Consider the following 27962-nt stretch of genomic DNA (forward strand, 5'->3'; position numbering starts at 1 on the left):
TCAGAATTTAAACTCTAATCACTATATTATACTCTATTAATAGGAATATATGTCTTTTGACAACATTTTGGTCAAAAATGGACAAGAGGTATGGTGGTGATCCCATGGTTGGGTGTGTAGGGGGCTGGACCATCTAGGGGTGAGTGATTATATTCTGACATTCACATAAGAACAAAATCACCTGACAACACGTTTCTCAGAGTAGCATTTTGTTAAATGATACAAGACTCTAATTCCAGCTTCCATTTTAATAGACAACTGAAGTCTCTTTAAGAAGAAAAAGGACCAAGGTTTGGGAGTAGGGTGATACAAATCTGGGGGGGGGGGAAACATCAAAAGATTTGAGTGGCTAAAGCTGTGGTAAGAGGATTGAGGTTGAATTCCAGGAACGTTTTCCCAGGTGGGGACACCAAGAAGAGGTGAGTGACAGCAAAACTTGTGTGCTGGGCTGCCCATGGGCTTTGCTGGAGCAGAACCTTCTAGCCCCTGCACTCAGCTTGATCCTGTCCCCATGGCTATGGGCTTGGGATGGAGACACATGCCCAACACTGGATTCACTCTGCCTTCACTCAATTCCAGACCAACTGCCTCGTGCATTCCCTCCGCGATGGTCCCCAGGTTTCATAAAATTTCAAAATAGAGATTGCCTTAGCTATCTGTGAATTAGTGGTGGTAGGGAAAACCCTATAGTTAGAACGCACTCAAGAAAAATCTCAAGATCCCCACCTGGAGTATTGGTAACTAACTGCTTATTTACCCTAAATATGACAGTCCTCAAAACACCATATTATTTCACCCCAGGACTGGTACCACAGATTCCCAAAACCTATCTTTTCCCTGCTGCTCCCTCCATGGACCCCTTACTATTCCTGAAGAAGTCATCAATATGGCGGTTCAAAAGCGAACTCCTCTATCCATAAATGTCCATCCCTAAATATCTGGCTAGGAGGATCAACAAACTGTACCAGAAGTCAGCAGCCACTTTTTGGTTGGCAGGTCACATGGCTACAATTACTAAATTCTGTTGTTGCAATTGCTGTCCACAATGAGTAGGTGAGTAAACAGCTGGGGGTGCCCATGTTCCAAGGAAACCTGATTTACAGCAGGTCTGGCCCAGATCTGACTCACAGGCAGCAGTTTGCCAGTCCCTGGCCTGGACCACATAATATCCATGAATACAGAAACACTGTCCTTTTCCCCCTAACACTGTGTCCCAGAAACTAACATCATCTTTTCATGGAACTTGATAAATAAGATAAATTATTGAATGCCAAAGGTAAGTCATTCATTTTCTCCTTAAGAGGGGGACAACCGTTTCGGTTTAAAAATTGACTTCATTGTCTTGAAACAGGGCTGCATTTTATAAATATTTTTTGAAATCTGTTGTTGTAGCTAAGTATAAACCTTAAATAGACATATCGACAGTGTTCTTACTGTGTACTTCAGGAAAATAATTATTCTGAGCCCTGGTTTTCTCATTTATAAAATAGGAATAATAGTATCTGCTTTATGAGGTGGTTGTAAGAAAAGGATGGTATCACTTATATAAAACACTCATTAGTCATAATAATCTAACATCTCATATTGTTATCTACAAAAGTTAACTATGCCAATGAAAAGAGGAAAAAAAAAAAAACAGAAAATGCCAGCTCTTCGTTAGCTTGACTAAATCCAAGTTTCCATACTGAGCTGAATCAGTGCCCACAGAGCGATTCTCAGTATCTAAATGATTACTTAGGAGAGTTTGTATCTCCAAATCACCAAGGTAAACACTTCACCACTGCTGGGAAAATCAACCCTCACTTTATGTTTTAGCATACATGCAGGACACTTCTTCCAGGGAGGTGGCTAAAAGAACTTTTTTTTTTTTTAATCACAAATATACCTCTTCTTTAATGCCTGAGACAAGGATTGTCAGTCCAAGCTGAAGAAGCATGGAAGAGTGAGGAAAGTCACCCCTGAGAAGGTAGTGGCAATGTGAAATTCAGCTCTTTACATTTGAAATTTGTAGGAAAGGCCTTCCTGGAATTGAAGCAGGGAGTAAAAAGTAAAATGAGAGATTTTTATTTTTATCTTTTTGTGTGAAACAATCATTTGACTCTTAAGTAATAGCTAGTTTACATGAATCTTTGCAGCCATAGCCTGAAAACAAAGATTTCACATTAAAATTGCCCAACAAAATAAGCCACTGTTTACAATAGCTAAGCTTTGGAAACAACCCAAATGCCCAAAAATAGATGACTGGATCAAGAAGATGTGGTCCATATACACCATGGAATATTACTCAGCAATCAAAAAAGATAAACACATGCAGTTTGCAGCAACATGGATGGCGCTGGAAGGGATCATGCTCAGTGAAAAAAGGCAGAAAGAAAAAGAAAAATACCGGATGGTCTCACTCATAGCAGGAATTTAGAAAACCTAAATAAGGGACCAGGAAAAAGACTAATTAATACAAAGTAAAAATCAAAATCAACAAGAACTATAAACCAGAGACACACTGCGGGGAGGGAGAGGAAGGATTAGGGTCAAAATAAGGGGGGGTGCAATTGTATGGGACATGTAACCAAAATGAAAATGCATACATTGTGCAAAAATGAAAAATGATGTAAGAATTATAGAAAATAAAATATTAAAAATAAAATATAATAAAATTGCCAAGTTGACAAGGCAAAATCAACACATGAGCAAGATTTCAAAACTTACTTCATTTCTTTTGTTGTTGTTTTTATTCATATATTTAATAAGTATTCACTACAACACATAGGTCTGTACAGTTTAGAACATTTCTAATGGAAAAAAATCTAATTTTCACAGAAAATAATTGACATCATATCTGTCCTCAAGGAGCTTATAATCCAAAGGGGAGAAAATGAAGACTCACATGAAAAAGTTCCATTCTTTAATGCTTCCTAATTATAATCAAATTGTTTATAAAAACTGGCAACAGCTGTAGTCACACAGGTGAATGTTAGTATCCCAATATTTTGCATGTACTTTATTCTTGTCTTCCTACTGCACTATATTCAACTGTTCATCATGTTTGCATCCATCCATCCCCCCATTAAGTTACATCTGTAAGAATACACCCTGCATTTTTGTAACTTGGATTACTGAGTTCTGGGATTATTGAAAAGAAGACAAGGATTTGTAGTCAGTTGGGAGATAAAGAGATAAACATCCATGATAAAAAAGCCACAAATGGCTTAGTCTTAACTCTAAAATACCAATACTTTTAAAACTTCTAAGAAAAGTGTTACCCCCCCCCATAAACTATTGTAATTTCTTAGTTCCATGTCCCTTCAAACACCATGGCTGAAACCTTTGGAAGGGAGGAGAGAGAACAATGGAGGATTCATTCAACTTAGTGGCACATTCTTAAGTTAAAAAAGTAGAATGTTAGAAATCAACGAATCAGCCCCACTCCATCCTATCACATGTCCCAAGGCTCTATGTTAAGGGAGATGCTGAAATCCAGAGGGACATGAGGGGTTAGGGTAAAATCTTGGGTATACTTTCCTGATCTCCAATAAACTCACTGACCCTTAGGGAAAATGAAAGGGTTTTCCTATGGAGGAAAAGATTTCCTGAAACTTTGTGGTCTTTTCTCTCAGGTGATTTGAGGTGACATTCAAACTAAAACACATTTGAAATGAAATCACCCTCTTCTGAGGGCAGCTGTATCTTCAAATTCACTATTGTTTGTGATGGGCACCTGATGATTTTAGCTTCTTTGCATTGACCTCAGTTTCCTCAGAGTCAGCTCTAGTCTGGTCTAGTCCTCAGAGCCCAGCACACTACATTTTCCTTCTTTTTTATTCCCCCTCATCCTTCTCAATGCTAAACTGATTTTATAGATGCAAAATCTGAGGTTCAGAGAAGACGTATGATTGACCTAAGATCATACCACTAAGGAAAAGATGACAATCAGGAATGTAAGCCTGTGTCTGTCTTTCCAATCAGGACTTCGGAAGCAATTACATTATGTTATTCCATCCTCCATGGAAACACTAGGGCACTCAGAAACCCCTCAATGACTTTCTATGGGGTGGGGAGTAGGCAGAGCCCTCGGTCCCCATGTCTGCTACAACCAGAGTAACCAGAGGTCATCTCTTCAACATATTGGATAAGTAAACTTGAGCCCATGAAGAAAAATTTTCCTGCCTATAAGTTAGAAGCCATGAATGCAGTTCATCATTGTTGCCTTCTAGATGAGAAAACCAAGAAAACCAAGAGCCAGAGAAGTTGTCACTCTCCATAGAGTCAAGCATGGCTGATATGAAGGTATTACTATAATATCTCATGCTTGTTGAGCACTTCATGTGCAAAAGCATTAGCCTAAGATTTCAATAGATTACTTCACACATTCCTCATTGAAACCCTGAGATATTTATTTTTCAGGGTAGGATAGTTCATGTATCATCACATCCTGTTTATAGTTGAAGACACAGAAGCTCAGACTTTTTTTTTTTAAAGATTCATTTATTTATTTATTTATATAAACACTGGGGACAGTCAGAAGTGCAGGAGGGTGAGAGAATTCACCAGAGCCAGAGCAGGCAGACTGTGAAGCTCAGACATTTTAAGCAGCTTGACCAAGAGCACGGTCAAGAGAGCGTTGAGTTTCAAACCAAGGAAGTTCAGCTTCATTATTTTAACAGCATCTCATAGTCTATACACCTAGACTTGTGATGTTAAGAAGTGTTCTTCTCTGTTATTCTGTCACAATAGGCTGCTTCTATTTGCTTATTAAAACTGAGTTGACTGATACCCACAGAAGTCAACTAATCCCTAGAAGACCCTCCCCAGAGCAGGACAAACCTATCTTTCTCCTTTGGCCACAGGAGTAGCTTCTGGATCGTGGGAAGACATCGAATCCTCTATTCTTTAAAGTGACATAGAGAATAAGACCACAGGGGAATCAATCATTCATGAGTTCAGCCTGTGTCTTTGTACACTTGAGTGGCACCCAGTCACCCGTAATTTTTCTAAGTTCTCTTTAAAAAAAAGTACCAAGATTTCATCTGTTGAAACATTCTATCCATGATTCCCTAGGAGGCCTGTTATACAAAGATTAGTTATACCTAGTAGTGCATGTTGAACAGTCAGTAGTTTGAAAAGCAACTATTTTACATGCAAAGACTGGATCAAATGAATGCCAGCCAACTCCCCAATCACATAATTTATGTACAGTATTTAGAAGTGAAAAGTTTCAGATCAGCAGGCATGTTCCACCTGACAAAAACCTAGAAAGGGTTTCACTTTAGCAAGAGACCCAAAGGGTATTTTAAAGAAAAGTTTACTTTGCCTTTCATCTTTTTCTCAAATATTCTAGCCTGTTTGCTGATAGGAAAAGGCTTCTATGAATTTTGCCTTTCAGCATTTTGGGGTAGTACAGAGAAGTTGAATCTACTAGTCTAAGACAAATCAAGTCAGTATTTACTCCAAAATGAAAGAAACATAAAAATACCATATAAAAAATCCTCATTGATTATGCACTGGTGTGGCATCACTGACTTTTTATCAGCCATGCAAGTGGTACTGCCGAAATAGACTTCACCATCTCCCAAAGTCTTCAATAAAGGTCTGAATTTAGCTTGAATATTGGTTTTCTGCATAATTCCCAAGAAATAGGCCAGGCAAATCATCTCAGTAGGTAAGTGAAATGCCCAACCTTCCCACCACACCTTGAGTTGGCAAATGGTTCAACTGAATTAGATTTTTTTTCTGGTAAGACACTTGACCCATCCAGTTTATAGAATGTTCTTCCATTTGTTTAAAACATTTAGAGGAAACCAAATATGATGGTTAAGTGTAAATTTAGTTAAAAGCTTTTCCAAACACAATGCCTTACTTTACAAATTTCTAAAAAAAAATGAGATTGACTTTCCACTGTTAATTTTTCCAATCATTTATCAGACTTTTCAGAACAACGATCTTCCCCTCTCTAGCACACTTCCTGACATTAAAGAAGATTCTCCTGAACATTGCCTTTGTTCATTACTCATAGGGTGGCTCCCTGACACCCAGCTGACTTGAGCTTCAGAATCCTATTACTGTAATATTTCTGATTTCTGAATCTACAGACACAGGAAATGTGATTAAACCCCAGAACATATAGCATATCAGCTTTATGATGTTTCAAGTTCAGTTCATTTCATACTACTTAAGGATAAAATTGCCTGCTTTGATCCACACCAATGTATTTTAATGTTTCGTGCACAACAACCCTGCTTTTGGAAACCGGTATGGATCACAAACCCAAGTAAGTACCTAATGATGAGCTTTGTGGGGTGCTCTCACAAGTGGGGGATTGTGAATTCCTTGGAAGTTGAGAGGGCAGGTCATTTCTTCTCATTTCAGAAGCACCCATCCTCCCACATCCCCACCTCTTATATGATCTACTTTTAAATGTGGCAAACAATTCTCTAAAGAATGAGAAATGAGGAGGGAGGGTACATTGGACATATTGTCAGGTGCGTGATCGTAGATTAATTTACATAGGCTTAGAGAATGCAGGTGATTTCATGTCAGAATGAAAAATGAAACATCCAAACGATAATTGGAAATCCATGTCTGGGAGGCTTTTGTTTTGCTTTTTATTATAGTAAAATTTACCATTTTAACCAGTTTTAAGGTGACAAATGCAGCACCTTCAATACATTCACAACTTTGTGCAACCATCACCACCATCCAGTCTCAGAACTTCTTTATCATCCCAAATGAAAGCCCCATACCCATCGAAAGGTGACTTCCTGGTCTTCCCATCCTGTCCCTTCATCCACAACAATGGCCATTTCTGTTTCTATGAATATACCTGTCCTAAGGATCTCATTTAAGTGAAATTGTGCCATGTTTGCACCTTTGTGACTGGTTTACCTTAAGTAACATTTTGTTTTGGAGGTCCATCATGTCATATACGTGTCAGAATTTCAATCCTTAATAAGACTGAACAATATCTTTTTGGATGCACAGACCACGTTTTATCTGTCCCTCTGCTGATGGATGTTTGGGCGCTTCCACCTTTGGCTGTTGTGAAGTATGCTGCTTACACAGGTTATACAAGTATTAGACTACTATGTTTTAAATCAACAGGGAATATTTAATTTTTGATACTGTCACAAGAAATGTGCTGCTTATCAGAAGTATAAAGCTTTCTGATTCACTCAGCCTTCCAATTACCACTAACTAAACAATAAATTAACAATCATAGAATAATAATGTGGAACAAAAATGTGTATTTAGGACTTAAAACAAGGCAAGCGTATCTTAGGAGCTTTATATGCTGATTATCATTTCATGTCCCCACATGTTAGCAAGAGGTGCCAGTGGCATACCCGTCTCACAAATGGAAAGCTAGCAGCTCGAAGTTAGGTTGTATTTCAGTCAATATAAAAGAGTTGGAGGTCCAAAACTGAAACACAACTTTGTGATTTCTGAGTTGCATTCCTAAGTTTTATGCTGTCACCTACTAAAAAATGTATTGCTTTAGATGCTGACCTCCTGTCTACCAGAGAGCAGATTACACTTGACAAAGAAACAAATCTGTGAAGAAGGCAAGTCTGTGGAAGTCCTGCAGAGCTCAAGAGAAATGTAAAATGCACAACAGGCTTGGAACTGGGGAGAATGGTGTTAAGCGAAATAAGACAGTAGGAGAAAGACAAATACAGCATGGTGTCACTTACATGTGGAATATACAGAAACATAACAAAGGGTCAGTCAAAATAAATCAATAATAGACTTTTAACATCTGCCCACAGCACTATGATAAGAAGAGGGGGAGGGCCTCAAGGAACAAGGTTGGGACTGTGGGGCACTGGAGGGGCCCAGGGTGTGAGAGCAAACATTTGTGGAGGTTTGAACCTACAACTCCTGAGAAAATATAAAGATGTAAACCCACTTTGGCTCAATTAACATAATTTGGGGGGGAAATGTGATGAAACACACAGAGGAAGACCAAGAAGCTTGGGAGTAGAACCAACAAGTTCTTCAGTCTCTCCCCTTTTCTTTGCTCACTCTCTCTCTCTCCAAACACATGCTTGTAATGACAAGAGAAGAAAAAGGAAGATGAAGCTTAAAGGAAGGAAATAATAGAAGACAACTTCCCAGAAATGAAAAAATGAGAGTTGGCATGGGTCCAGGTCCTGCTCACCATGTACAGTTCAGAAAAGATGAAGAAAAGAGTCACCTGGACAGAGACTTATGCCAGGAGAGGAAAGATATCTAAAGTCAGGAAAAGAGCCTCCTGGTGGTGCAAGGGGTTAAGACGCAACCTATGAGGCAGTCTGCAGTCACTGCAGCACAAGTGTGATCCCCGGTCAGGGAGCTACCCACATGGTGCAGCAGACCTCTCTTGTCTCGCCCGCTGCTCCCCTCAGCAGTGTGTCTCAGTCAGCCTGTCTGTTCTGTTCCCCACTCTGTCTCTGGTGAATCCTCTCAACCCCCGCACCTCTGGCCTATGACCCTGTTCTTATATAAATAAATAAATAAATCTTTAAAAAAAACACACACACACAACAAAGTCAGGCCTAAATTTCATTGGCCTGATACTTATCACCAGGCCATCCCAAAGTTCAGGGAGTGCTGGGAATTATGGTTCTTTTTGGTTCAAAATAGACTAATTTCCTTCATGAAAAAAGCAAGCATTCTGTTAGGAAGATAAAAGGAAACACCGATTAGGTGCAGCTAACAATGATGAACACAAGTAGGAAACAATAACAGCACATGGTTTCCATGAAATTTTGATATAAGATAAGGAAAAATAAAGAAAGAAAAGAAAAATAAAGAAAAATTTTAGATGACAGATAGGGTCTGAACTAAATTAACAGCCAGAGCTGTGAATGGTGGGCAGATAAGAAAGCAGGTAAAGCATTAGCAAGATTTTTATGATGTAAGTAATATAATTATTTTTTTAAGAGTTAACAGTTGCAATCTACAAAGAATACATCTCAGAATGTTAAAAGTCAATGTGTAGGGCCACGAAGAAATATTAAATATGTTTAAAAGCATATTAACTATATTTTCCTCAAATAAATACCTGCATTAAAGTGGAAATCAAAGCTGTAATTATAAATTATTCTGATTTCGATAAAAATAAAGCACATGAAAATGTATAGCTCTTGACCGAAGCTGAAATCAGATTAAAATCATGACTGTAAAAGTCATTAATAATTAATAATGAATATAAATGAATTGGTAATCCAACTTGAGAAATTAGAAATATGATAATTAAACAAAATCAAGAAATGTTGATAATAAATATAAGAGCAGAAGAAATAAATTGACTGAGAAAAAAACAGTGGATTTAATAAATCAGTACAAAACTAGACTAAAAGGTTAACCAACAATAAAAAAGTTTAGATGAGTAAATTTTTTTTACTCATACAAGCCCTGGGTACAGTCAGAAGCGCGGGAGGGTGAGAGAATTCACCAGAGCCAGAGCGGGGAACAGAAGAGGCAGACCGACGAAATACACTGCTGAGGGGAGCAGCGGGCGGCAGGAGAGGTCTGCGCGCCATGTGGGACCCTCGCCGGCGGCCGGGGATCGAACTGGCGCTGCAGAGGCTACAGGCAGCTTTGCAGCCCAGCGCTCAACCACTGAGCCACCAGGGGAGGCCCTAGATGAGTAAATTTTAAAAGAAAAATAATACAGTTTGCCATCTGCAAATTATGAAACATATATAAACATATACAAGCATGTATGGATACAGGTTAATTATACACAGAAATCAAACTGAAAAAAACTGGACAAAAGGAGTTATGGGCATGTTTTAAGTCTCTTGTATCTGTTTTTCTATATGGCCCAAATAGTTCCCAATTGTTTCTGCTTGTCTTTTGCAAACAAAAGTAACACACATTTTGTTTAATGAAGGAAAAAAACAACATGAGTATGTGCAGCCCCAGCAAAACCGGCTGTGGAGAGGTTCTACAATGACAATCCAAGTATCTGTTGCCTGGGAGATACACAGCAAGACAGAGGAAAAACCTCTGGCCAAGTCCCGTGAAGGAATTTTCATGTTGGCATCCCCAAATAAATAGATTTTCCCCCACCGCTGCAGTGATTCAAGTCCTTCCTTCCTTCCAGTGCTGTGCAAGATCAGCCTGTGGTCAGTGCCAGAGGAGGCACCGATGGGGGACCCACAGCCTCCCTCCAACAGGTCCAAGCTAGAGAGACAGGTCAGCCAGTGACAGCCATCCCTTGAGTCAGAAAGAAGAAAAGCCTCCCATGACTATGTCCCCATCAAGGGCACCAGGAAAGGATCAAGCTCATTCCCAGAGAGACTTGGTGGGAAAACGAACAACAATGCAGACAAGAAGTGGACAAAACCAGCACTGGACACGTGGAAATCAGTCAGGACAAGTCCTGAGTTATGCCTTGGACACGTCCTTTAAAATGATGGTCTCAACAGTGGGTTGCACGTGGTCCAGAGCAGAAACTGCCCACATGCCCAAGTGAGGTGAAAGAAGAATGTAAGAGCTTCCTGCCAAGTTCAGGGTTAAGAGCTCTGCTGCCAAACAGGTTGCCCAGGATGACTCCACCACTACCATACATATGAACTCCACGACCTTGGCGAACCATTTAATGTTTCTTGGTTCAATTTCCTCCTTGATGGAAACCGAATATAACACTTTTGACTACATAGGGTACCTATTAGGATCAAATGTATTCAACGCACAAGAACATTTAGGACAAGGCTTGAAACATACCACACGTTCAAATACTAGCCATTACTATTTCCCTATTTATATGGAAACTTTGAGCACATTCTTTAAAATTGAATTTGCATATGTTTCCAAATGTACATAATGCATTGTAATTTAGAAATGCATAGTCATGCACACACATGATTTATAAACTAATAAATACTGAACCACAAACTCATTTCAGATGGGCTATGCATTCAAAATAGTTTGGAGACTGCAGATTGCAGAAGTTGAGGGTCTTTTGTTCTCATGAGCCTTCACAAGCAGATTTCAAAGAATTGAAATACTAATGAGGAGTTGGCTCAGTGGTGGCATCACAGAGAACCCCACTTTAAAAACTTCCATAGGGACAGGAGATAAATCTTTCCTCCAAGAGATTAAATCTGATTCATCACCAGCCTCCTGCTCCAATCCCACCACCTCTAGTGTAACGTAGTATAACCACTGTGTGGTTAGTCCACCTCTTTTTGATCCAACCCCCTACTAGTAGGCATTTAGGTTGTTCTCATGTCCTATTATAAATAATGCTGCAATAGATATTGAAGAGCGAATGCATTCTTTAAGTTGATTTCAATCCCACCTGCTCCAATCCCACCACCTCTAGTGGACGTAGTGACTCTTCCAAAGAACACAGTTTGAAGTGGGAAAAATAAGAAGTTGACACTTGAGAAACCTAGCAGACACCACCCTAATTTAGTAAGCAAGGTCAACACACTTTATATTAATATCATGTGCTTCTGATGTGGTGTCATGAGGGCATTAGCTTCTCTGGAATTCATTCTACAACATCATAACCCATGTCTGACATGGGAGAGATATCAGAGAATTCAAATTAAGTCAAAATACCTGATGAACACAGTTCAAATCTGTCAAGACCATGAGAAAAGGGGTAAGCCTGAAAAACTGCACAGACCAGAGAGGGTTAAAGAGACAGAAGGATGAATTAAAAAGGAGGCCCCTGGGTGGATCCTGAAACAGAAGAAAATACATTAGTGGGAGAGTTGAATAAAGTCTAGAATTTAGTTAAGAGCAATGCACCAAATTCCTCAGTTTGGACAATGTGACATTAGTTATGTAAGATTAAGAAAGTTGGTAGAGGGCATATGGGAACTTTCTAGAATCACAGCAATTTTTCTGTGAATCTAGAATTATTTCCAATAATAGTTTGCTAAAAAAAAATAATTGGGCTTATTAAAAATGATCCCTGGCGAAAAGTACTAGAGAGAATGCAGAGAAAGAAGAATCATACTGTACTGTTGGTGGGAATGTAAATTTGTGCAGTCATTTTAGAAAGTCACTTTACCTTCAAAAACTAAAAATGAAAATACCACATGACTCAGAAGTACCACTCTCTGACACCTGTCCAAAGTACATGAAATCAACTTAAAGAATGCATTCGCTCTTCAATATCTATTGCAGCATTATTTATAATAGGACATGAGAACAACCTAAATGCCTACTAGTAGGGGGTTGGATCAAAAACAGGTGGACTAGCCACACAGTGGAATACTATTCAGCCAGAAGGAGAAACAAAATGTGGCAATTTACAGCAAAATGAAAGGAGTTTGCAGGAACTGTGTGCAATAAAGCAAGTCAGAACGACTGAAACAAAATGACATTTGCATAGCAAAATACCTAGAAAAAGTAGCGGAAACTAATAAATGAAATGAGGTTTTTGAGGTTAAGAGGGGGTTGGAGAGAGGTCAAAGGGATACAGGAGACAGTGGGGGGGATAAAAGATACAGATAATTGCCTTAAATATGATAAAAAAAAGACCTCTAAGTCCAGATATTATTATAATGACTACACCAAACAAGGCTAACTATCTTGCTGTAACTCAATACAAACTATTAGACATCCTGCATCTAAAGTGGGCAAAACAAGATCATTAATATTAAGGTGCTTATTTATGTCTGCCTTCATTTTAGCTCTATGTACAATCTGGTTGGGATAATATATATATTTTTTTAAATCTTGAGTGTTAAATCCAACAGCCAATTAGGACATTTTCAAATGATCTGGGACTTTGGGTGATAAATAACCATTCTATTGAACTTTCAACTTGTTCCAACATTCCATTATGATTTTCTGTGGTCTTTGTGCACCTCTGATTTTACTCTCAAATTGCTTCTTTATTTTAAAGTGTGTATTAATAGAATGATGGGCCATTATAAAGCAAATGAAAAAGTGTGCTGTGTCCAGCAGGGAGAAATTTCAATAGAAAGAGCAGAGTCCCAGGAGTTGTGGAAATTGTATTCCACTAGGAGTGGTATCTTGAATATTGTCTATTCATAGTTCTATTTAAAGACCTGATATACTGTGTAACCTGAGCCTCCTTTTAAGAAAAGTGGTGACATTTTTAACAGGAAAAATTTGAAATGTTTAAGAGGAAATAAATACTTCAGTGTGACTGAATCTACCTGCCTAGATTTAAGAGAGTCTGATCTTATTAAAATGTAATAATGATCATTTTCTCCTTACATGTCTTCCATTCCTATATGACTCTCCTCATCAACTGTATTTTAAAGTAGCTTTAGGGTTCTGTTCTCCTTTATCTGCTGGCAGGTATATGCAGGGCATAAAAACAATATTACAGCTCCAATGAAATCATTTTACAGTCAACTTAGCTGAAATGGTTTAGGGCGGGGAGAGGGACCTGAAATCAGAGGTGATTTATCTGAAGTCCTCTGATGTTCCACTGTCTTTTCCAGAGCATGCTTTTGTATTCAAAGGCTGTCCTCATCCGAAGACTTATGGTGGCCTTAGTGGGTATGACCGCTGCTCTATTATACTTCTGTAACAAAGGTCACATCACTTTTATTTTTCTAAATGGACTACAGTCCAAGCACCTCTGATTAGCTTGGTCCACATGTCGACGTTAAAGTTACTAGAAACCCATCATACTTTCAGCTATATTGGAGACACCTTTCCAATAAAAGAACTGATCATTCATGGGAGATATTCTGAATCAAACTTAGGAAAGATTTCTGATTTTCAGTGACACTTGTCACTGTTCTTTTGTCCAAGGCACTAAGGTTGGTTTTAGCAGATCCTCTCCTATATCACAGCTGAGCATGTGCATTGCAGCCATCAACTATTCGAGAAAGTATACGACCCAGCCATTCCCCATGGGGGACCTAGCATGTCACAAAAAGCTGCACAAGACAAGCCCCCAGGGAGCAGGGACTTAAGCAAACTTTCAAGAGTTGATTGTTAAATGTTCAGGAATTTTGCTAGTTAGTTGTGAAGCACCAATGTTGTTTAAAAAGTAAATGATATAAATGTATAATTAATGTTAAAAATAAAGTAAATATGCAGAGATCATCATTATCTAATATTATACTAGCCTTGCCCATTGTTTGTTTATGTCTATTCCATGTGTACAATGCAAATACTGTCTGGCAGCAGGCCATTCCACATCTACTCCCAGTTCCACCTGCTGCGTCCTCACATTGGAGACTTGAAATCAGGGATGGAAGAAGAATTCACGCCCTAGAAATCAACAGATACTACAAATCCTGATGTATTGCCTTGTGGATTTTTAGACTTAAGAAAGTGATAGTGTAGAAATAACCAGAATGTGGGTAAAACAGAAGAGTTCTAGAAAAGGTTCCAGAATGTGATTCTGGAACACAAGCCAGTAAGAAAATTCTACATGATGTCAAAAACCAGTCAACTTACGCAAAATTAAATCCAGGCACATGGAAACCATATATAACTGAACATAACTTGATTGACTTCACGTTATCTTTTGCCGATGTGTCAAGCAAGTCGAGTTTGGCAACGAGACAAGAGTTTGTACGGGTATGTGTGTGTTTTTCCTCTGACAAGAGCAACTGCATTCCTCCACGTGATTCCAAGCCTCATTAACTCTGATTTTCTCATTCACCTCCAATTGCTACATTTATTATCATGGCTTAACCCAGGTGATATATTCTCTTCATGGAAGAAGCCTCTGATCTTTGTCACTGCCATGTACAAAGTAGAAGATGCAGGTTGTAAAAGTCCGTTTCTGACTCAATGTCCATCGTCAACGGCCAGGCTCCACAAACAAAGCTGATCCGGACCACACTCCCATGCAGCCCACTGTTTCTATAGACATGACCACGGCAGATGCATCACATGTTAAAAAAAAGGCTAAACAAGCATTGCTCCCCCCAAGTCTCTATTTAGCAACCCAAGAATCTCCCTGTTAGGATAGAGAACATTTCTCATCACCAAATCTGATCACTCCACATTAGCGGTACACCACAGTGGAAAAGCTGCTTCCGTTTTCTGTCACAGCTGAATTAATTCTTTTAATATTCAAATTTGAATTTTCATTACACAGAGGCAGGCTTCACAATAGAGACCATGCCCTCTCTAACACGTGCATATCAATTCCTTTCAAATAGCTTAGCTACCTGTAACTTCAGACAGACTGTTTCAAGTTTAATATCCTTGGAAAATTACTGGAATGAACAAGAGCAGACATTAATTTCTCCCTAAAAGGGCTGGATTTGGGAACCAACCGTTAGTCTGTAGATATTTACACCCTCAGTTCATCCAGCAGATAATAAATACAAGGTTGAAACAAAAATCAAACACCTTTGTTCCACTCTCTACTTCCATACCCTGAATATAGATGCCTGCATAGATAGCAGGTCTGCCATGAGGCTTTGAAAGGCAAGGTGAAAATGATGTTATTTTAAAAGACATGCAATCTTAAGAGACCTCGACATGATGTATGAATTTGGGGGGAGACTGTAGGAATCTCATCAAACCCCATTTGCATGTGTTGCTTCTGAAACTCAAAGTAGGGATGTTATCAGCTGTCAATCAACAGATATTTATTGAATCTCTAATATGCCCATGGAAAGCTGCTAGGTCCTGTGGAAAATTCCGGAGCAATAAAAACAAATATTATCTGCTCACAACGAGTTGATAAGTTGGTTACGAGATAAGACAAATAAAATCGTCAAAAAATAAACTTGCATATTATCAGGTTTTCAGTGCCAGAGCCCATCACTGGTCGCTATAGCTCACAAGGGTCCTAAAGTAGCACAGACTATGTGGAGGCAGCGAGAAGCAATAAAAGGAGATTAGATAAATAATCTGACATTAACCAGATCATAGGATTAGACAGCCTGCTGCCTGCTTCAAACCCACGAGAATTTCTAATCCCCACTATTTCAATGACTGTACAAGTTCCTCCAATATCCAGCCCCTCTGTATGATAATGTTGGGGTGAAAGAACTCTTCTCCTGCCTCTCTAGTTTTGTTTTAGGTTGGGCAAATGATCTTATTAACATCAAACAGATTAGCACAAGGTAAAAAAGCTAATGATATATGTATGGGAAATCTACATGAAGAAGAGAATTCCAAAAACAGTGAGGCAAAACAGGGGTACGTATCCTGAGATAAAGAATGGGATAGGATCTTGGGGCTTCGAGGAGAAAGGAAGTGCCACATGACAAGGAGGGGGTGATTCATATGTTGAAGACAACGTGTTCTACAATTAGGTGTCTGCCCTGCGCAGAGGCATCTTCTCCAGTAGAACGTTTATTCTGGTATTAACCCTAATTCTAGGTAACACACCCGTCAATTTTTATGCTTTTAGGTAGTTAAGGGAGTGTTAAAAGTTTCTGATGAGCCTCAAAACCTCCATTGACCTCAGCTCAAAATAATCCACAAACCAAAATGGCCTATCTTTTTTTTTTTTTAATATCTTTTACTTCATTTTTCATTTTTGCACAATGTATGCATTTTCATCTTGGTTATATTCCCCATACAATTGCATCCCCCCCTTATTTTGACCCCAATCCTGCCTCTCCCCCTGCCCTCATAGTGTGTCTCTGGTTTATAGTTGCTTGTTGATTTTGATTTTTTTTCTTTATTACAGTTATTCTTTTTTCTGGTCCCTTATTTAGGTTTTCTAAATTCCTGCTATGAGTGAGACCATCCAGTATTTTTCTTTTTCTTTCTGGCCTATCTTAGGGAGGCCTGCTTTGAACATCTTGGGGAGGCCGTTCCTTCAATTAAAGAAGGAGCCACGATTATCTCCTCCAGGACCTGTTTCTTTCTCATTTTATGAGTAAATCCAGAAAGCCCCTTGAAATGCTAACTTTTTAAACCTTGCATAGAATTTGGACTGAATTGCTTTAAAAGGAGCAAGAGGACATGACATGATATTTGGAGTCAATTAGTTGAAGCAACTGAAATAACAAAGACTAAACTCGGAAGTCATCGTCAAATGTATGGTCACCAGCAGCTATGCAGGCAAGAGCAAGAGCGGTGGAGAATGGGAGAGAGACAGACTGGAAAGTCGTCTGCCCTTCACTGCAAATCTCTTTGAATATAAGACACTTTTAAGATTAACATTAAGCCTCTGTAACATTAGCCTCCTGCAGCTGTAAATCATTAAAACGCCACAACTATGCTAAGTATTCCAGAACAGATACATGAGACAGTGATACACGCCACAGAAGGAAGGCAGGAGAGAGAGGAAGAAAACCAACCTGACCGAGTGGTCATTGTTCTAGGTAACGGGTGATGAGTCAGGCACACGTGGGATCTGACCTGCTGCATCCATCCCTGGTGTGAGGTAGCAGTGCAGCTCCTCATCCCAGATAACAGAAGTGACTCTCTGAGAAGCTGAGGTCACATGCCAGATCACAGCAGCTACAACTCCAGTCGGGAGCTAGAGAGATATGCAGCGAGGGAATAAGTCAGCCTCTGGAAGGAGATGTTGGAGGGGCTAAGGTGTGAGGTATAGCTGCTGACGCCCAGGGGCTGTTTAGTTCCTTCTGGTACTAATTCTTACAAGAAAAATCCTTACACACGGCATGCATGTCACCGTTTATAATGCTCATGGACAGGTTGGAGAAGAGAGGCGCTTGTCTTCTTTTGCTTTCGTTTGTTAATGTAGTTCTGGGTTTATTCTCCTCAGTAGAGGGATTATCAGGGACTTTCTCAAGACAAGAACTGGCTCAGACAAGCTCCTGTGTTTCTCCTGTGTCTGTGAGTCTCTGTGTCTCAGAGAGAATATATAACTATAGACTCACAGTATACACGCCCTCCTTATCGTCTTGACTCATCACCGACCTGTCTCCCTCTCTCGCAGGCTTCTCCTGTGTGGTCAGTTCCCACCTCTCTCCCTCCCCCTCCCTCCCGTTCCCCTATTCTATTCTTTATCCTTCTCTCTTTTATTTGTGTCTCTGTTTTTCTTTCTCCTTTTCCTTGCTCTACCTAATTCTCTGTGTCTACCTATTTACCAGTTTCCTCCTTTTCTCTTTTACTTCTAAATAAGCCAGAATCAAATCTTTCCAGGCATTATTACACATGGGTGAGAACAACAGAAGAAGGTCAAGAGACCTGAAGGGAGTTTACTATCTGCCTAGAACCAAGGTATAGGGAGGGAAAACTAAATTCCCCTCTATCTTTCTAGGTTCTTGGCTGAGATACTGGCTGTAACTAAAAAAAAAAAAAAAAAACAGATGAGCAGGAGAAAAACAAACAGAAGTTTAATAGCATGTATACCTCCTGTATACAGGAAAACTGAATAGCCTCACAGTGACCCCAGCCACCACATTAAAAACCATCATCAGAGACAAAAGAAGATGTTGGGTAGTGGGGAGCCAACGAGAGGATGTCATCAGGCGAAGTGCAATAAACGAGGTTATGGTTGACAGAATTAAGTCACTGCCTTCGACAGTCATAATTTCAAGAGATTTGGTCATTCTCCACTCTCTGGTACAGAGAGGAAGATGGCCTTACAAATGGCCTCAGTCATGTAAACATCACTTACGAAAGGGTAACTTCTGCTCGTTTTCTGAGCTTTTCTTATGTCCCAAATACCAGTCCAAAATAATTCAATGAGAAAGGGGCATCTTTGGGGGTAGGATCTGCTTCCCTAAAGGGTATGTCACAATTGTGGGTATTTCCTCAAGGCCATCTTATGCCCCATCCCTGCATCTCCATTACCACAGAGGTGAAAAAAGAAGAATTTGGGGGAAAAAAGAAAGAAAGAAAAAATGCTGGCAGGATATTACTTTGGAAATAAATGAAGGTTGAAAGGCTTACAACTTTCTGGATGAAAGAAATAACAAGTACAACAGAGTACACGTTTCAACCAAGTTTCCTCATCTCTCCTAAGTGTGCCCTGAGAATCATTTGAACTCTTGAGAACCAGGGGAAAAAAAAACGTACAGTTCTGATTTTAAACTTTTCCAGGCCAAATACCCTAAACAATCTGCAATTTTGCAATTCATTAAGAGGAAACAATTTGGAAAGATAAGCTAGTTTTACATAATGTGCTTAATTACATATGCAAGTTTTATTTGTTTGTGCCATGATAAAAATCTTTTTTCAAAGAAAGAAATTAAAAAGGAACCATCATTTGCATGAAATCTAATTCCTGATTTTTACTCTATTGTTATCTAAAAGCTAATATTTCCATTTCTCGTATTTAATGCAAACAGGCAGGCAGAGTCCTTGCTACAAAACATCTTCAAAGATTAAGAAATGGCCTTGCAAATATCAGATCAATTATGAGAAGTCTGATGAGATGTTATTTGAAATGCATCACTATCCACCGAAGGGTATTTTAGGCAAGAATTTGCAGCAGGTTAGGAAATGAATTGGAATTGCTAAAGATTGACACCATTTGAAAACCAGCCTTGTGGTCTTTTGAAACCTAGGATGAGAACTTTTAGTCTTCTCTGGAAGCAAATATGTTCCCAGATGTTATCTCATTTGCATTGATCAATCTAAACAGAGAGATCAGGACTTCAGTCAAGAGCCAACACAGACCCAAGGCTAATCCTGCAATACCAACATGACAAGCAATTTCCAAATAGAAGGTCAACTTTTTTTATAATGAAGGTGCATATCCTTGCTTCATTGAATCTATAGAACTGCATTCATTCTTAGGAAGGAACATGCCACTTCATAGGTGAACAAAGTAGGGTTTAAGAAAGCACAAGGTCTATTTTTCATAATTTCAATGAGCCGCCATACTGTTTTCCATAAGAGGCTGGATCATTGTACTGTTCCACCAGCAGTGTACAAAGGTTAATATGCCCCCTGCATCCTATATACTATGGAATACTACTCAGCTATACAAAAGGATAAACTCCTGCCATTTGTGACAACATGGATAGAACTGGAGAGTATAATGCTAAGTGAAATAAGTCAAAAGGAGAAAGACAAGTACTGGATGGTCTCACTTACACGTGGAATATGGAGAAACAAAATTAAGGGTCAAATAGAACCAAACCAAATAATAAACCCTTGACATCTGACTGCAAAACTGAGGTAACCAGAAGGAGAGGGTGGTAGTGTGTAAATTGGGGGGAGGGACCCCAATGGAGCATGACTGGTGGTGGGCAAGATATGAAAACATTCATTTGTAGATATTTAAACTTGTAACTCCCAAATCAGATACAAGGATATAAGTCAGCATTATCTCAATAAACATAATTTGGGGGGAGGGGGAGTAAGAAAGCTTGAGGTCACAGTTAACGAAGATCAGTATTGGGAATTGAACCCAGAATTTCATAGCCCTTCACCTGAGATTGACCATCCAGGATGCACAGTAGAAGGAGAACATTTGGCTGAGCTCCCACAGTGCTTGAACAGTGTCATTTTGTGATGGGACATATATTTGCTTACGTCTGACTGCCTCATTTACTTAAGTGCAGGTCCCCCCTGAAAGTGTGATCCCACTTTGAATGCGTGGCCCGATCTACAACACCAACCAAACGCATATACCACATATCAGTCAAAAAACTAAAAACCAACCAACACCAACAACTACAGTCTTGGTGGGGAGGGGTGGTGCATGCTGGTTCATGATTTCCAAAGATTGAAACTAAATTTATTCTGTTTTTCCCTTTCCCTCACCTCCATATCTAACGGAGACTCTAGCTCTGCACTCTAGTATGAAATTAACTGCAGTTTAAGCCAATTGGCTATCCAGGCAACTCAGCTTCCAGGGCGTCCTTGTCACAACCAAATCCAGCAGAACCAGAGACCCATGTTCTTATCCATGGCAGGCAGCAGTGGCATCAAGCTTCCATTTGGCTTTGACGTTAAGAAAACCTTTGGGAACAAACATACATCATTTCCCTAAGCAGGCACAGAAAGGTAGCTTAGCAAACTAAAGACCAGACTTAATGGATTAAGCACCTGGCTTAAGGAGACTTAAATCTGACTTAATGATATCACAAGTCCCAGGGGCCCCTGATTCAAATCCTGACAAAAGCTATTGTTCTTCATCAGAAAATGCCAGTGCAATTGCTTTATTCTTCAGCTTGTGGGTGAAGCCCAGAAAATTACTGCCATGTCTCCTCACAAAATACATGCATCCTTCCTCCGGACAGGCAACTTCCGCAGGGAGAATCCTCCTAACCCCACCCTGTATTCTAGCTCAGGGCCCCTCCTGTTGCTAAGGGCAATTTCAAAAACACTGGACTTACAGCTCTCTCTCTCTCACACTCTCTCTCCCCCCCCCCACCCCCCTTCCTCCCTGGCTACCTCCTTCTGGATCTTTGCTCAAATATCCTCTTCACATTAAAGACTTTACCTACTTGTTTAAATTTGCCACAACCTCCTCACCTGTGTTCCTCCCCACTTCCTATGTCTTCCTTGCTTTCACAACCCCCTAAGATGCTACATCTAATTTGCACTTTGTGTCTGTTTTCCCATCAAGAATTAAAGTCCAGTGAAGAACAGCCCTCTGCTATGTCCGGGACATAGGACAAGGGCCAGCAGGAGAAGGAGGTTCAACATCTCCTTGCTGAGTGAATGGATGTATCTTGGTAAGGTAAATGGTTTCATTTTTCTAAGCCCCACACAATAGCTCTGCTCCTGCCCACAGAACTATCCCATGCCTGTGTCGCCACTGTGTCTGTGAACCTACATGGCCACAGCACTAGCCGAGGCATCTTTTCCATACTACCCCCTTTTTCTACCCCCCACATTATTTGGTCACATTCTCAAATAGGGGAATCTGATTGGTCATTGATCAGCCAATGGGTTAGCTAGTTTGGGGTCACTTGGCTATTCCCTATTTAGGTGTAATCAAAATTACACCTAAAAATAAGGCGTGGGTTCAATGGGTTGTTCAATTTTGAAGGGAATTTCTGGGCTTTCTCCATTTCATTCAGGGAGAGACAAGGTCCTTAAGAACTGGCTGTCAGGCCCAATACTGTCCACCGGATGGCCAGCCTGTCCGCCCGTGGCCGACTACCAAGACCTGCTGTTTTGCCTACTGGTTTAGATGTCTTCATAATCTTTATTCATACATTGGCTCTATAAATAATTATCCAAGGTTAACTCTACATGAACCCTCTGCTAGCTTCTGGGGACACTGCCTTTGTGAAGCTCATTGTCTGGTAAAAGATAAATTAGTGAATTTCCCTTTATAGCCCTTTATTTCCCTTTATAATCAGTGAGCTATGGAACCACACAAGTTTATCATTTCAAACCAGCTGAGGGGCATGGGCACTGGGGGGTTGAAGATAGAGGCTTTACCCAGAAGAAGAAAAAAAAAAGAAAGTAAATTGAAGACTAAAATAAAAAACACGTAGGCGTTAGCCACGCAAAGGAGAACAGGACCTCGAAGGAGACTCCAGACCACCAGACAATGAGAACTGTTCAAAGGCCAGAGGGGAGGTGTGCCCTGGGCTTTGGAGTGAACTGAAAGAATTCCACTTGGCTGCCTTGAAGATAGTCTGGGCTCAAGTGGTGAAGACACAAGCAGGTCTCTGCTATTGGCAACTTCTGATCCGAGTAGAGACGCCTGGGTCTTGTGAGGGGACAAAGCTCTTTCCCCATCTCACACTTGCTTACTCTATCATGAGCATCAGCTCCACACCAGGCTCTCATTCTTTCTCGTTCTTGGTGCCAGTGCCCGCTCGGTGCCTCCAGTGCAATCACTTTTTCCAGTCTTCCTCCTTGCCATGCGGAAGGTCTCTGCACTTGGCTGAAGGAACACACGCTGGGCATTGAGGCAGACATGGATTTCAATCTACTTCTCGTGTGAACTTGGAAACATGACCCTCGTCCTTTTCTGAGCTTTACTTTCCTCATTGGTGAAATGAGGATCATTAAACTTTCCTCACTGTGTTACCATGTTCATTTAACTAGATAATCCATGTCTTTAATAATAGCACATAAGAGAGTCTCACTACGTGCCAACGCCAGCCAGCCTACCTTATTTCTGAGAACTGTTGCTGTTTGCATTTACTAATAGAATGACAACAACTGTTAGAATTGTTCATTTCATTGTGGGAGTAAAATAAAATAACTGAGGTTATAGTTACTTTCACAAAACAGTATCTATAGATAGGTATACAGTGTGTACATCAAAATTACAAAGACATGCATCAAATAATAAAAACAAACTCAACCTGAGTTCAAAAAATAAATGGTAATTAAGCATTATTTGTTAATATATGCAATTTCTGAGTCATTTGTCAATGTAATTCAAGGGAATGAAAAACACTTTTCCCGATAACTGTGCCTTGTTTTCTTCTGGTTATCTGTCATTTCATAGAAAAGTCTTACTCTGTTTTAAGTAACCATCTCAATTCTTGCTAGTGTGAATGTGTAGAGAAACGTGGCTCGAAGGTTTCTCTAACTAATGTTCAGCCGGAGCTCAATCGTACTCAAATTATGTTCAGCTCACCCAGATCCTGCCAACGATTGTTTTGCACTTACTTAATTCATTCCTTCCTGTGTCTCTACTTCAGCGTAACTCCCTACTGCCTCATTAACAACTGCAGCTGTATTACTGCCCAAGTACATTAACTTAATGGAAGAATCTATGAAAAACTGAATGATTTCTGGTCAGCCTGGACACATTAGATATCTCTGAAATCCATCCATCCATTCATTCATTCATCCGTTTATGCCCCAGAAATGATAAGGGCAGGAGTGTCTCACTTTGGTATCTCCAAAAGTAAACCCTAACACACAGACTTGAATGCAAACAGATCACTGGAAGGTGACCCCAGCAAGCCCCGGGAGAGAGTGAGGAAGGTGAAACACACCAATCAGGGGAGGGAAGAACCCACAATGAAGCAGGAGACAATGTGTAAAATCCCAGCCTCATGCACATGGTCTGAACTTCTCAGAGACTCTCTGAAAAATCAGGGAAAACATGCTGTAGAGTCATCCCGCAAGGGCTAAAAAGGCTGTGAAGGTATCTCCTACCCCCCACTCACACCCCATTAGTGATGGTCACCCCAGGACAGAAACTCCACTGCAATAGATGGTTGCACCTGCTTCTGGTCCAGCAAACTCCCAGCATGCTGGAGAAGCCAGAGAGAAAGGTGGCACTGCAGGTAGCAGGGGCTGAGGTGGGAAGTGGCCCATTGCCGTGCCAGTGGATTCAGGTGTGCAGCGAGGCACCCCTCGGGCTTCCCGAGGGCAACAGCACCAGTGGGTGAGTGAATTCACACGTGTAAGTGCTTTAAACAGTGGCTGTTGGGGAGGGAAACTTTATAGTCTCATTACGCAAGGTCTCTGCTAGACACCTAAGAGCCACAAGAATGTGATCTTGTTCCTGCCCTAGAAAAGCACCTAGCCATACTCAAATTCAAAAACAAAGACGAGCCCTCAGAAAACAAAGTCCATATCTGTATAGTCACTGTAGTTCCCTAACGACACTCTTGTAATTCAGGATTCTTTGAAAGTCCAGCGAATTTCTGATTTTTACTAATTTTTTTATTGTACAATGAAGTAAAAATTCAAATACAGGGAAAGAAACAGATTGCAACTTTTTTATTCTTGTGCATCAAGAAAAAAGCGAAAACCTTCTCAACTTTCAGAACTTGTATTCTCCACTTGCAGTGTTTCAGAATGCAACGTTACGTCTTTAGGTCTTAGACACGAGTGAATCTGAATCCCTTAGAAATAGACTCTAAATTTCTCCTATAGAGATACATTTCTGTAATTCCATTGTGAATTATCTTTAGATTTGTAACCCTGGAAATATGATGGGGAAGAGAAAAGCAAAACAAACACACAAAACATTCACTGCTCACTGACACCTGCTGTCTATTCAGAGGGGTTGTATCTGATCAGAATTAATGCGGCAGATGGAGCCAAATGAATGGTGTCGGCTACCTTCCTGGAATTATTTCAGGTTATTCTGTATCTCCAGCCACATATCAGGAAGAGTGAAATGGAAACACACACAGCTGTAATCATTTATGAAAAAGGATGAGTCGAGGAAGTCACAGAGGCAGGTCTTGCAGACAGACCCACAGTCCTTTGATTTATTTGCTGTGGTTTCTGGTTAAAACATTTCCTGCCAAGCGTTTTGCCAGCTCCCCAATGTAGAGCATGAGACTTCAGTGGCCTTCCAAGACAATTTTTCCAATAAATATAAAGTCATCTCTTCAAGTCTCAGACATATTCCATGGCCTTTCTTTGCATCAAGAAAACCAGGCCAGTGTCTCTAGGGTGAGACGTAGCTTAGAGCCTCGTTCACCAAAGCTGATGATGACAACCCTGGCCTTCCCATCAACAGGAAAACCTTCAATATGCATTTTTTGTGTGATTTTCAGATATTTGTCAAGTATATTTTTGGTTTCCAATACTTTGTTGCTTTCCAGTTACCTTTTAAGTAGCAACCTACAAGTTATCTGATTAAAATGAAAACAATTTATGGTTTTTATTTTTTTTTTAATTTTCTTACACTGTTGTTCATTTTTGTGCCATATTTGATTTCTCCCCTCAGGTATATATCTCCCACCACCACATCACCTGTGACCCATCTCCCTGGTCCCTTGTGATCTTCCCAGCCCTGTTCTGATCTCTTTCCCTTCCCCTCCCCTGCTTTTAGCCTCAGATCTATAGTTACCTACAAGTTTCATCTTTTTTGACCCTCTGTTTGGTTTCCCTGTATTTCTCCTATAAGTGATATCATCTGATATTTTTCTTTTTCCTTCGGACTTGTTTCACTGAGCATAATCCCTTCCAGCTCCACCCATGTTAGTGCGAATGGCATGAGTTTATCTTTTTTGATTGCTGAGTAGTATTCCATGGTGTATCTACACCACATCTTCTTAATCCAGTGAGCTGTTTGGGGGCATTTAGATTGATGAAAACACTTTTTTTGAGTAATCAACCTCTTGTGAAGTTTGTTATTAATGCACAGATTTTTTTTTTCTGAATCTCTGAAAAGGGTGAAGAAAACAGTGGGTGAAAATGGAAGTTTATAAGAGTATGAATATGATTAATATGTTAATATGTCAAAGGATTAACACTTTTAACTAAAAGGGGGATATTTTTAAGTTGTCCAATGAAGTCTTGAATGAAGCAGGGCTTAAATTTCAAATTTGATGCTAGGAATGTCTTAGTTTAAAATTAAAAAATCATGTCCTCCAACTATCCTTGCCTATCTTGATCAAAAAATACATCACTTATAGTTTATGATAGGCAAATCTTACTGTTTTCTTTGTTGGTGTCTTAAGTTTGTTTTAAAGCAAGAAAAATAAAAATATGAACTAGCCCAAATGTTCTTATTCTATTAATATTAGAATTATTTGTTATTCATCCTTTCCAGATAGACATATATTTTAAGAATTTCCACCTGTCACTGCATTCCCACTCCTGCCTTATCCAATTCAACTGGGAGAAGAGAGTTTCAATGTTGGTGACAGGCAGGTCTTCTCTGCTGAACAATTTGTAGAAAAATACCCCGTTGGAGAGCTTCAAAGCCTGGAAATAGAAACTTACAATATTCCTTGGGAGAATGTCATTTCATGTTTTAAGTGTTTTAAAGGGGTTTCTTGACTTCTCATTTTTTAAAGATGCACATTAGCTAGAGACAGTGTTTACATAAGAGGCAGAAAAAGCAAAGAGAAACAGCTTTCCCTTATGCTACCATCTCTTCAGGGTACTGGAGTTCCTTCTTGTTTTCTTCCTTTTTAAATGTTGTTTGCTTGTTTGTTTTCTCTGTTAAATCAAGAGAAAAGCAAGCAGGATATAGAGGGAAGGGAAAAGGACTGGAAAATTTGCTCTATCCATTAGAAACTTGCTCTTTCTTTATGGGAAACTCTGGCCACATTTACTGGTACTGTTCCCCAGCGGACTCAGCAGGTGGGGAGAGATGCCGAGTTAATGTTCCTGAGGTTGTCCTGCTTGTTTTCCAGCACCAGGGCCAGCCTCCCACTGTCATTTTCTCAGTCTTGGAGACTCCAGACTCTAGCCTCCCTCTGTGTTCTTCAAATATGCTGAGGGTAACCCAAAACCAGTTTTTAAATAGCACTCACCCCATCTTCCTGAGAGTCCATCCCTAGAGTGCGGCTGGCTGGGGAGGTTATTAAGCAACCCATGGAAATGGGGACTGGGAAATGTGATTTCTATTGGCTGTAAAGGCCACGAATGTCAATATTCATTATCCCAGCTTAGCGCTAAGCTATTTTTCATCAATTGCCCCAACGATCCACCGTAATAAACGCACAACATCACAAGACAAATTTAAGTAGAGTCGTTAACATATTTAATCGATTAAGTCAAGAGAAATTAAAAGGAAGGTCCTCTCTCTGTCTTATCATAAATCAATGGCCCTGGAGAGTGGGAGGGAATGCTTCTGAGGAGTTATCAAAGGTCTCTCATCAAGGACTCTAAACAGCACTGGAAGAAACCAACACACCCATTTCTAAGTCCCCAAGTGCCTTTTATTTCAGTCTGAAAAAGGACGCAGTTTTGTTGCCCCCATTCAGCCTCCATGCACATCAGTATCGAATTCACACATCCCTTTTTTTGCTTAAAATATACTAATTTGGAATTTTCTCATCATTTCAGATTCTGGCATCTCTGGAGAAACCAGTTTCTTTTGGCACCTCGTGAGAGTCCATGAAGACTTGTTGTCAGCACACAATGAGGGGCACCCCAAGAACCCCAAACTCGAGGGATGGCCATCGATGCCCAGGAAGGCAAAGTAGACTTAGAGTGTGGAAATCTTAAAGAAACTTGGGGGGGGGGGCACAGAAAAGGAAGTGAAGGGTGTATGTAGCTTCCCAGTCTATCACCCAAGTGGGTAAATGCCCAACCTATTTGAACAGGGTTGGCCAGAGCAGGGCCGCTGAGGCCTGAAAACTTGCCACAAGTCTAAGACACCATCTGGTGGGGATCCAGAGAAAAGGGGTTCTGAAGCAGGTCCCAGAAAGCTGGGACAGAAGGAGATACCACATCAGGATAAAGGGGGGCCAGTGCCAGCCTCGCCACTCCCACTCCCCCACGTGTTGCCTCCTTTGCCAGGT

The sequence above is a fragment of the Talpa europaea genome (assembly GCF_964194135.1).
Source record: "Talpa europaea genome assembly, chromosome: 11".
Classification (NCBI taxonomy): Eukaryota; Metazoa; Chordata; class Mammalia; order Eulipotyphla; family Talpidae; genus Talpa; species Talpa europaea.